Source organism: Lissotriton helveticus, chromosome 2_2 (assembly GCF_964261635.1).
Source record: "Lissotriton helveticus chromosome 2_2, aLisHel1.1, whole genome shotgun sequence".
NCBI lineage: Eukaryota > Metazoa > Chordata > Amphibia > Caudata > Salamandridae > Lissotriton > Lissotriton helveticus.
In genome coordinates this window covers 427,907,146-427,920,155 of record NC_136060.1, presented here as the reverse complement: position 1 = coordinate 427,920,155, position 13,010 = coordinate 427,907,146, and positions in this window count along the sequence as shown.

Here is a 13,010-nt window from a genome sequence, read left to right as displayed (position 1 = left end):
GCAGGGACGGTGCTCCTCCTCACGACAGGGCTGCCGTGTCATTTAATGGATCAACAAAGACCCGAAAGCTTCAGGAAGGCACACGCAGTTTGCCCACCATTTGTTGTATCTTCCCATCACTCGCACCAATTGCGGGTAATTATTTCAATAGCCGACGCGTTTCAAGGCAAAGGTGCCTCTTCTTCTGGGCTGTTTTCACACAAATGCAACAAGACTCGTTCTGACATTATTTTTGTTGCTTTTATATGCTTGATTGCCCTCTAGTGGGCTTGGCTTGATGCTAGTATTTCATTAAAGCATTATGGGACATATAGTCCCCAAAACGAGTAATAGTCTTTCCCTCAGTGGGTATGTATGCATTTTATGTCCATTTGAATTTTTTAATCCTTATAGTAAGGTCCAGGGCCTCGGGCGATTGTAATTAACTGCTTGGCTCACCGCACTGCATCAGGTTAGGAAACAGTTCCAATCCGCAGCCTCCCAATCGCCATTTCGCATGGACGGTGCTCCTCCTCACGACAGGGCTGCCGTGTCATTTAATGGTTCAACAAAGGCCCGAAAGCTTCAGGAAGGCACACGCAGTTTGCCCACCATTTGGTGTATCTTCCCATCACTTGCACCAATTGCTGGTAATTATTTCAATAGCCGACGCGTTTCAAGGCAAAGTCGCCTCTTCTTCTGGGCTGTTTTCACACAAATGCAACAAGACTCGTTCTGACATTATTTTCGGTGCTTTTATTTGCTTGATTGCCCTCTAGTGGGCTTGGCTTGATGCTAGTATTTCATTAAAGCATTATGGGACATATAATCCCCAAAACGAGTAACAGTCTTTCCCTCAGTGGGTATGTATGCATTTTATGTCCATTTGATTTTTTTAATCCTTATAGTAAGGTCCAGGGCCTCGGGCGAGTGTAATTAACTGCTTGGCTCACCGCACTGCATCAGGTTAGGAAACAGTTCCAATCCGCAGCCTCCCAATCGCCATTTCGCAGGGACGGTGCTCCTCCTCACGACAGGGCTGCCGTGTCATTTAATGGTTCAACAAAGGCCCGAAAGCTTCAGGAAGGCACACGCAGTTTGCCCACCATTTGTTGTATCTTCCCATCACTCGCACCAATTGCTGGTAATTATTTCAATAGCTGACGCGTTTCAAGGCAAAGGTGCCTCTTCTTCTGGGCTGTTTTCACACAAATGCAACAAGACTCGTTCTGACATTATTTTCGGTGCTTTTATTTGCTTGATTGCCCTTTAGTGGGCTTGGCTTGATGCTAGTATTTCATTAAAGCATTATGGGACATATAGTCCCCAAAACGAGTAACAGTCTTTCCCTCAGTGGGTATGTATGCATTTTATGTCCATTTGAATTTTTTAATCCTTATAGTAAGGTCCAGGGCCTCGGGCGAGTGTAATTAACTGCTTGGCTCACCGCACTGCATCAGGTTAGGAAACAGTTCCAATCCGCAAGCCTCCCAATCGCCATTACGCAGGGACGGTGCTCCTCCTCACGACAGGGCTGCTGTGTCATTTAATGGTTCAACAGAGGCCCAAAAGCTTCAGGAAGGCACACACAGTTTGCCCACCATTTTTTGTATCTTCCCATCACTCGCCCCAATTGCTGGTAATTATTTCAATAGCTGACGCGTTTCAAGGCAAAGGTGCCTCTTCTTCTGGGATGTTTTCACACAAATGCAACAAGACTCGTTCTGACATCATTTTTGTTGCTTTTATTTGCTTGATTGCCCTCTAGTGGGCTTGGCTTGATGCTAGTATTTCATACTGGCTTCCCGTCAACAAAAGAATTACTTTCCGCCTTCTTACCCACGCACACAGGCCCTTTATAATCTAGGACCAGAATGCCTCAACTCCCGACTGTCCTTCTACTATCCCACCCGCCAACTAAGATCATCCATTCAAGCCCTCGCCGCAGTCCCGCGCATCCGAAAAACCACCATGGGTGGCAGATCCTTCTCCTTCCTGGCTGCCAAGACCTGGAACTCACTCCCCACCCACCTCCGCCTTACTCAAAATCACATCTCCTTCAGAAAAGAACTGAAAACTTGGCTATTCGATAAACAATGAACCCCTTCCTCTAGCGCCTTGAGACCCTCTGGGTGAGTAGTGCGCTCTACAAATGCCTGAACTTGAACTTGAACTTAAAGCATTATGGGACATATAATCCCCAAAACGAGTAAAAGTCTTTCCCTCAGTGGGTATGTATGCATTTCATGTCCCTTTGATTTTTTTAATCCTTATAGTAAGGTCCAGGGCCTCGGGCGAGTGTAATTAACTGCTTGGCTCACCGCACTGCATCAGGTTAGGAAACAGTTCCATTCCGCAGCCTCCCAATCGCCATTTTGCAGAGACGGTGCTCCTCCTCACGACAGGACTTCCTTGTCATTTAATGGTTCAACAAAGGCCCGAAAGCTTCAGGAAGGCACACGCAGTTTGCCCAACATTTGGTGTATCTTCCCATCACTCGCATCAATTGCTGGTAATTATTTCAATAGCCGACGCGTTTCCAGGCAAAGGTGCCTCTTCTTCTGGGCTGTTTTCACAAAAATGCAACAAGACTCGTTCTGACATTATTTTTGGTGCTTTTATTTGCTTAATTGCCCTCTAGTGGGCTTGGCTTGATGCTAGTGTTTCATTAAAGCATTATGGGACATATAGTCCCCAAAACGAGTAACAGTCTTTCCCTCAGTGGGTATGTATGCATTTTATGTCCATTTGAAAGTTTTTTAATCCTTATAGTAAGGTCCAGGGCCTCGGGCGAGTGTAATTAACTGCTTGGCTCACCGCACTGCATCAGGTTAGGAAACAGTTCCAATCCGCAGCCTCCCAATCGCAATTTCGCAGGGACAGTGCTCCTCCTCACGACAGGGCTGCCGTGTCATTTAATGGTTCAACAAAGGCCCGAAAGCTTCAGGAAGGCACACGCAGTTTGCCCACCATTTGTTGTATCTTCCCATCACTCGCACCAATTGCTGGTAATTATTTCAATAGCCGACGCGTTTCAAGGCAAAGGCGCCGATTCTTCTGGGCTGTTTTCACACAAATGCAACAAGACTCATTCTGACAATATTTTTGGTGCTTTTATTTGCTTGATTGCCCTCTAGTGGGCTTGGCTTGATGCTAGTATTTCATTAAAGCATTATGGGACATATAGTCCCCAAAACGAGTAACAGTCTTTCCCTCAGTGGGTATGTATGCATTTTATGTCCATTTGAAGTTTTTTAATCCTTATAGTAATGTCCAGGGCCTCGGGCGAGTGTAATTACCTGCTTGGCTCACCGCACTGCATCAGGTTAGGAAACAGTTCCAATCCGCAGCCTCCCAATCGCCATTTCGCAGGGACGGTGCTCCTCCTCACGACAGGGCTGCCGTGTCATTTAATGGTTCAACAAAGGCCCGAAAGCTTCAGGAAGGCACACGCAGTTTGCCCGCCATTTGGTGTATCTTCCCATCACTCGCATCAATTGCTGGTAATTATTTCAATAGCCGACGCGTTTCAAGGCAAAGGTGCCTCTTCTTCTGGGCTGTTTTCACACAAATGCAACAAGACTCGTTCTGACATTATTTTCGGTGCTTTTATTTGCTTGATTGCCCTCTAGTGGGCTTTGCTTGATGCTAGTATTTTATTAAAGCATTATGGGACATATAGTCCAAAAACGAGTAACAGTCTTTCCCTCAGTGGGTATGTATGCATTTTATGTCCATTTGAATTTTTTAATCCTTATAGTAGGGTCCAGGGCCTCGGGCGAGTGTAATTAACTGCTTGGCTCACCGCACTGCATCAGGTTAGGAAACAGTTCCAATCCGCAGCCTCCCAATCGCCATTTCGCAGGGACGGTGCTCCTCCTCACGACAGGGCTGCCGTGTCATTTAATGGATCAACAAAGACCCGAAAGCTTCAGGAAGGCACACGCAGTTTGCCCACCATTTGTTGTATCTTCCCATCACTCGCACCAATTGCGGGTAATTATTTCAATAGCCGACGCGTTTCAAGGCAAAGGTGCCTCTTCTTCTGGGCTGTTTTCACACAAATGCAACAAGACTCGTTCTGACATTATTTTTGTTGCTTTTATTTGCTTGATTGCCCTCTAGTGGGCTTGGCTTGATGCTAGTATTTCATTAAAGCATTATGGGACATATAGTCCCCAAAACGAGTAACAGTCTTTCCCTTAGTGGGTATGTATGCATTTTATGTCCATTTGAATTTTTTAATCCTTATAGTAAGGTCCAGGGCCTCGGGCGAGTGTAATTAACTGCTTGGCTCACCGCACTGCATCAGGTTAGGAAACAGTTCCCATCCGCAGCCTCCCAATCGCCATTTCGCATGGACGGTGCTCCTCCTCACGACAGGGCTGCAGTGTCATTTAATGGTTCAACAAAGGCCCGAAAGCTTCAGGAAGGCACACGCAGTTTGCCCACCATTTGGTGTATCTTCCCATCACTTGCACCAATTGCTGGTAAATATTTCAATAGCCGACGCGTTTCAAGGCAAAGGTGCCTCTTCTTCTGGGCTGTTTTCACACAAATGCAACAAGACTCGTTCTGACATTATTTTCGGTGCTTTTATTTGCTTGATTGCCCTCTAGTGGGCTTGGCTTGATGCTAGTATTTCATTAAAGCATTATGGGACATATAATCCCCAAAACGAGTAACAGTCTTTCCCTCAGTGGGTATGTATGCATTTTATGTCCATTTGATTTTTTTAATCCTTACAGTAAGGTCCAGGGCCTCGGGCGAGTGTAATTAACTGCTTGGCTCACCGCACTGCATCAGGTTAGGAAACAGTTCCAATCCGCAGCCTCCCAATCGCCATTTTGCAGGGACGGTGCTCCTCCTCACGACAGGGCTGCCGTGTCATTTAATGGTTCAACAAAGGCCCGAAAGCTTCAGGAAGGCACACGCAGTTTGCCCACCATTTGTTGTATCTTCCCATCACTCGCACCAATTGCTGGTAATTATTTCAATAGCTGACGCGTTTCAAGGCAAAGGTGCCTCTTCTTCTGGGCTGTTTTCACACAAATGCAACAAGACTCGTTCTGACATTATTTTCGGTGCTTTTATTTGCTTGATTGCCCTTTAGTGGGCTTGGCTTGATGCTAGTATTTCATTAAAGCATTATGGGACATATAGTCCCCAAAACGAGTAACAGTCTTTCCCTCAGTGGGTATGTATGCATTTTATGTCCATTTGAATTTTTTAATCCTTATAGTAAGGTCCAGGGCCTCGGGCGAGTGTAATTAACCGCTTGGCTCACCGCACTGCATCAGGTTAGGAAACAGTTCCAATCCCCAAGCCTCCCAATCGCCATTACGCAGGGACGGTGCTCCTCCTCACGACAGGGCTGCCGTGTCATTTAATGGTTCAACAAAGGCCCGAAAGCTTCAGGAAGGCACACGCAGTTTGCCCACCATTTGTTGTATCTTCCCATCACTCGCACCAATTGCTGGTAATTATTTCAATAGCTGACGTGTTTCAAGGCAAAGGTGCCTCTTCTTCTGGGCTGTTTTCACACAAATGCAACAAGACTCGTTCTGACATCATTTTTGTTGCTTTTATTTGCTTGATTGCCCTCTAGTGGGCTTGGCTTGATGCTAGTATTTCATTAAAGCCTTATGGGACATATAATCCCCAAAACGAGTAACAGTCTTTCCCTCAGTGGGTATGTATGCATTTCATGTCCATTTGATTTTTTTAATCCTTATAGTAAGGTCCAGGGCCTCGGGCGAGTGTAATTAACTGCTTGGCTCACCGCACTGCATCAGGTTAGGAAACAGTTCCATTCCGCAGCCTCCCAATCGCCATTTTGCAGAGACGGTGCTCCTCCTCACGACAGGAATGCCGTGTCATTTAATGGTTCAACAAAGGCCCGAAAGCTTCAGGAAGGCACACGCAGTTTGCCCACCATTTGGTGTATCTTCCCATCACTCGCATCAATTGCTGGTAATTATTTCAATAGCTGACGCGTTTCAAGGCAAAGGTGCCTCTTCTTCTGGGCTGTTTTCACACAAATGCAACAAGACTCGTTCTGACATTATTTTCGGTGCTTTTATTTGCTTGATTGCCCTCTAGTGGGCTTGGCTTGATGCTAGTGTTTCATTAAAGCATTATGGGACATATAGTCCCCAAAACGAGTAACAGTCTTTCCCTCAGTGGGTATGTATGCATTTTATGTCCATTTGAAATTTTTTAATCCTTATAGTAAGGTCCAGGGCCTCGGGCGAGTGTAATTAACTGCTTGGCTCATCGCACTGCATCAGGTTAGGAAACAGTTCCAATCCCCAGCCTCCCATTCGCCATTTCGCAGGGACGGTGCTCCTCCTCACGACAGGGCTGCCGTGTCATTTATTGGTTCAACAAAGGCCCGAAAGCTTCAGGAAGGCACACGCAGTTTGCCCATCATTTGGTGTATCTTCCCATCACTCGCACCAATTGCTGGTAATTATTTCAATAGCCGACGCGTTTCAAGGCAAAGGTGCCTCTTCTTCTGGGCTGTTTTCACACAAATGCAACAAGACTCGTTCTGACATTATTTTCGTTGCTTTTATTTGCTTGGTTGCCCTCTAGTGGGCTTGGCTTGATGCTAGTATTTCATTAAAGCTTTATGGGACATATAGTCCCCAAAACGAGCAACAGTCTTTCCCTCAGTGGGTATGTATGCATTTTATGTCCATTTGATTTTTTTTATCCTTATAGTAAGGTCCAGGGCCTTGGGCGAGTGTAATTAACTGCTTGGCTCACCGCACTGCATCAGGTTAGGAAACAGTTCCAATCCGCAGCCTCCCAATCGCCATTTCGCATGAACGGTGCTCCTCCTCACGACAGGGCTGCCGTGTCATTTAATGGTTCAACAAAGGCCCGAAAGCTTCAGGAAGTCACACGCAGTTTGCCCACCATTTGGTGTATCTTCCCATCACTTGCACCAATTGCTGGTAATTATTTCAATAGCCGACGCGTTTCAAGGCAAAGTCACCTCTTCTTCTGGGCTGTTTTCACACAAATGCAACAAGACTCGTTCTGACATTATTTTCGGTGCTTTTATTTGCTTGATTGCCCTCTCGTGGGCTTGGCTTGATGCTAGTATTTCATTAAAGCATTATGGGACATATAATCCCCAAAACGAGTAACAGTCTTTCCCTCAGTGGGTATGTATGCATTTTATGTCCATTTGATTTTTTTAATCCTTATAGTAAGGTCCAGGGCCTCGGGCGAGTGTAATTAACTGCTTGGCTCACCGCACTGCATCAGGTTAGGAAACAGTTCCAATCCGCAGCCTCCCAATCGCCATTTCGCAGGGACGGTGCTCCTCCTCACGACAGGGCTGCCGTGTCATTTAATGGTTCAACAAAGGCCCGAAAGCTTCAGGAAGGCACACGCAGTTTGCCCACCATTTGTTGTATCTTCCCATCACTCGCACCAATTGCTGGTAATTATTTCAATAGCTGACGTGTTTCAAGGCAAAGGTGCCTCTTCTTCTGGGCTGTTTTCACACAAATGCAACAAGACTCGTTCTGACATTATTTTCGGTGCTTTTATTTGCTTGATTGCCCTTTAGTGGGCTTGGCTTGATGCTAGTATTTCATTAAAGCATTATGGGACATATAGTCCCCAAAATGAGTAACAGACTTTCCCTCAGTGGGTATGTATGCATTTTATGTCCATTTGAATTTTTTAATCCTTATAGTAAGGTCCAGGGCCTCGGGGGAGTGTAATTAACTGCTTGGCTCACCGCACTGCATCAGGTTAGGAAACAGTTCCAATCCGCAGCCTCCCAATCGCCATTTCGCAGGGACGGTGCTACTCCTCACGACAGGGCTGCCGTGTCATTTAATTGTTCAACAAAGGCCCAAAAGCTTCAGGAAGGCACACGCAGTTTGCACACCATTTGTTGTATCTTCCCATCACTCGCACCAATTGCTGGTAATTATTTCAATAGCTGACGCGTTTCAAGGCAAAGGTGCCTCTTCCTCTGGGCTGTTTTCACACAAATGCAACAAGACTCGTTCTGACATTATTTTTGTTGCTTTTATTTGCTTGATTGCCCTCTAGTGGGCTTGGCTTGATGCTAGTATTTCATTAAAGCATTATGCGACATATAGCCCCCAAAACGAGTAACAGTCTTTCCCTCAGTGGGTATGTATGCATTTTATGTCCATTTGAAGTTTTTTAATCCTTATAGTAAGGTCCAGGGCCTCGGGCGAGTGTAATTAACTGCTTGGCTCACCGCACTGCATCAGGTTAGTAAACAGTTCCAATCCGCAGCCTCCCAATCTCCATTTCGCAGGGACGGTGCTCCTCCTCACGACAGGGCTGCCGTGTCATTTAATGGTTCAACAAAGGCCCGAAAGCTTCAGGAAGGCACACGCAGTTTGCCCGCCATTTGGTGTATCTTCCCATCACTCGCATCAATTGCTGGTAATTATTTCAATAGCCGACGCGTTTCAAGGCAAAGGTGCCTCTTCTTCTGGGCTGTTTTCACACAAATGCAACAAGACTCGTTCTGACATCATTTTTGTTGCTTTTATTTGCTTGATTGCCCTCTAGTGGGCTTGGCTTGATGCTAGTATTTCATACTGGCTTCCCGTCAACAAAAGAATTACTTTCCGCCTTCTTACCCACGCACACAAGGCCCTTTATAATCCAGGACCAGAATGCCTCAACTCCCGACTGTCCTTCTACTATCCCACCCGCCAACTAAGATCATCCATTCAAGCCCTCGCCGCAGTCCCGCGCATCCGAAAAACCACCATGGGTGGCAGATCCTTCTCCTTCCTGGCTGCCAAGACCTGGAACTCACTCCCCACCCACCTCCGCCTTACTCAAAATCACATCTCCTTCAGAAAAGAACTGAAAACTTGGCTATTCGATAAACAATGAACCCCTCCCTCTAGCGCCTTGAGACCCTCTGGGTGAGTAGTGCGCTCTACAAATGCCTGAACTTGAACTTGAACTTAAAGCATTATGGGACATATAATCCCCAAAACGAGTAAAAGTGTTTCCCTCAGTGGGTATGTATGCATTTCATGTCCATTAGATTTTTTTAATCCTTATAGTAAGGTCCAGGGCCTCGGGCGAGTGTAATTAACTGCTTGGCTCACCACACTGCATCAGGTTAGGAAACAGTTCCATTCCGCAGCCTCCCAATCGCCATTTTGCAGAGACGGTGCTCCTCCTCACGACAGGACTGCCGTGTCATTTAATGGTTCAACAAAGGCCCGAAAGCTTCAGGAAGGCACACGCAGTTTGCCCACCATTTGGTGTATCTTCCCATCACTCGCATCAATTGCTGGTAATTATTTCAATAGCCGACGCGTTTCAAGGCAAAGGTGCCTCTTCTTCTGGGCTGTTTTCACAAAAATGCAACAAGACTCGTTCTGACATTATTTTCGGTGCTTTTATTTGCTTAATTGCCCTCTAGTGGGCTTGGCTTGATGCTAGTGTTTCATTAAAGCATTATGGGACATATAGTCCCCAAAACGAGTAACAGTCTTTCCCTCAGTGGGTATGTATGCATTTTATGTCCATTTGAAAGTTTTTTAATCCTTATAGTAAGGTCCAGGGCCTCGGGCGAGTGTAATTAACTGCTTGGCTCACCGCACTGCATCAGGTTAGGAAACAGTTCCAATCCGCAGCCTCCCAATCGCCATTTCGCAGGGACAGTGCTCCTCCTCACGACAGGGCTGCCGTGTCATTTAATGGTTCAACAAAGGCCCGAAAGCTTCAGGAAGGCACACGCAGTTTGCCCACCATTTGTTGTATCTTCCCATCACTCGCACCAATTGCTGGTAATTATTTCAATAGCCGACGCGTTTCAAGGCAAAGGCGCCTATTCTTCTGGGCTGTTTTCACACAAATGCAACAAGACTCATTCTGACAATATTTTTGTTGCTTTTATTTGCTTGATTGCCCTCTAGTGGGCTTGGCTTGATGCTAGTATTTCATTAAAGCATTATGGGACATATAGTCCCCAAAACGAGTAACAGTCTTTCCCTCAGTGGGTATGTATGCATTTTATGTCCATTTGAATTTTTTAATCCTTATAGTAAGGTCCAGGGCCTCGGGGGAGTGTAATTAACTGTTTGGCTCACCGCACTGCATCAGGTTAGGAAACAGTTCCAATCCGCAGCCTCCCAATCGCCATTTCGCAGGGACGGTGCTACTCCTCACGACAGGGCTGCCGTGTCATTTAATTGTTCAACAAAGGCCTAAAAGCTTCAGGAAGGCACACGCAGTTTGCACACCATTTGTTGTATCTTCCCATCACTCGCACCAATTGCTGGTAATTATTTCAATAGCTGACGCGTTTCAAGGCAAAGGTGCCTCTTCCTCTGGGCTGTTTTCACACAAATGCAACAAGACTCGTTCTGACATTATTTTTGTTGCTTTTATTTGCTTGATTGCCCTCTAGTGGGCTTGGCTTGATGCTAGTATTTTATTAAAGCATTATGCGACATATAGCCCCCAAAACGAGTAACAGTCTTTCCCTCAGTGGGTATGTATGCATTTTATGTCCATTTGAAGTTTTTTAATCCTTATAGTAAGGTCCAGGGCCTCGGGCGAGTGTAATTAACTGCTTGGCTCACCGCACTGCATCAGGTTAGGAAACAGTTCCAATCCGCAGCCTCCCAATCGCCATTTCGCAGGGACGGTGCTCCTCCTCACGACAGGGCTGCCGTGTCATTTAATGGTTCAACAAAGGCCCGAAAGCTTCAGGAAGGCACACGCAGTTTGCCCACCATTTGGTGTATCTTCCTTTCACTCGCACCAATTGCTGGTAATTATTTCAATAGCCGATTCGTTTCAAGGCAAAGGTGCCTCTTCTTCTGGGCTGTTTTCACACAAATGCAACAAGACTCGTTCGGACATTATTTTTGGTGCTTTTATTTGTTTGATTGCCCTCTAGTGGGCTTGGCTTGATGCTAGTATTTCATTAAAGCATTATGGGACATATAGTCCCCAAAACGAGTAACAGTCTTTCCCTCAGTGGGTATGTATGCATTTTATGTCCATTTGAATTTTTTAATCCTTATAGTAAGGTCCAGGGCCTCGGGCGAGTGTAACCGAATTCTTAAATACCGATTCGGTAAATTACCGAATCTGAAATGTAGGAAGCACTCAAGTGAGTGCTATTCACCTGTAAGGATTCGTTATTTACCACCAACTACAAGTTGGTGGTACATAACGAAAACTGTTAAAAAAGCAATGTTGTGATTTTTTTAACAGTGTCATGTGGCAGACATACATGCCCTTAGGGCATGTATGTCTGCCACATGTGCACCCATGCACAATTCAGGGGTGCAACAGGGTGTCAATGTGACACCCTGCCACCCTTGTAGGTCTTCCCCCTTTACCGATTCAGTATTTACTGAATCGGTATTCCCCATTCATTCCTACGGGCCTGGATGCCCATAGGAATGAATGGGGAATACCAATTCGGTAAATTTACCGCATTTTACAGATTCGGTAAAAATTACCATTTACCCATTCTAAAATACAGAATCAGTAAAATTCGGTATTTTAGAATTGGTAAATGGTATTTACCTACATCTGGCCCTAAAAGTGGTAATTACTTTCCTAAACAGAGCACACCCGCTACTCTGTCATGAAAGGAGTCAGTTTCTTTAATTGAGATGTTACAAAAATAAAGTATTCTTTTAAAACCCTTGTGACCCCTGTAGCCCCGGTCCACCGCAAGCGCTAGGCTTGTTTGTGTGGAGGATGCAGGGCGGTACCTTCTTCCGGCTTTCAGGATGGGGCAGGCACTGATTGGGCAAACGGATGTGTAGAGGCGGAGCTGAAGACTAGCCCGTCCTCTACATAAGCCCTTTATCATTTCTTACTCTTTCTGTTGACATTTGATGAGCGAAGGATATACTGAAGCTGTAGCTGCGTGATTGAAAACTAATTACGCCGCTGTTACTTTTAAAATACTTAAGTGTGAGCCGTGCAGCGCTGAAAACTAATGCAAGTTTGAGTGAGAACCTCACCTCACCTTTTTAAACTTCACCGCGTCGATTTGATTTTAACAAAATTGCACTGTGTGATGTAAACTGTGAGCTTACCTCGGTAAAAGTATTCTTTTAAAACCCTTGTGACCCCTGTAGCCCCGGTCCACCGCAAGCGCTAGGCTTGTTTGTGTGGAGGGTGCAGGGCGGTACCTTCTTCCGGCTTTCAGGCTGGGGCAGGCACTGATTGGACAAATGGATGTGTAGAGGCGGAGCTGAAGACTAGCCCGTCCTCTACATAAACCAGACACGCCCTATGACGAGCAGCGAATACGCGCAGCAACCGCGCCACATCCGCGCCAAAGACAAGCCTAAGACCTGCCCGTCTGGGCCCGTCCGGGACAGTACGGGGCATGGGGCAGGAAACTATTCTCCACCAACCCGCCCGATCTCAGGTACTAAGCTCTGAACAATTAAAAGCCTTACGGCCTGCAATACACTGTGACTGCACCAAGCTTTCGCTCTCTGGTAAAACACACTGTTCGAATTGCCATTTTTTCATTACTAATATCCAACCACATCCTGACCCCGATACTGGTACACAAAAACCCTCCCAACGCGCAAAGAAAACTCCTAGTAAATACTCCTTCTTTAGCGTCAATTGCAGATCCCTGCCACAACATAAACTGGACATCCTCACCCTCCTTTTAGACGAAGCCCCTAGTGCCCTGTTCCTAACAGAAACATGGCTGCATGAAAGCTCTGGCCCGGATGTAGCAATCGCCCTCCCATCTAACTACGCCATCGTTAGAAGTGATAGACAGGGCCAAACAGGCAGAGGTATTGCGATTATCTATCGCAAAGACTTTATCTGCACTCTACATCCAGTCAATATTCCCGACTGTGAAGCCGCCTCTTTCAGAATTACCCTAAACCCCAACTTTACCTTTTCCGGCCTCCTAATATACAGACCCCCTGGAAATGCCAACTTATGGGCAGCTAACCTAGCAAACTATATCACCCCTTTTCTTCTAGATTTCAAGAATTTTACACTCC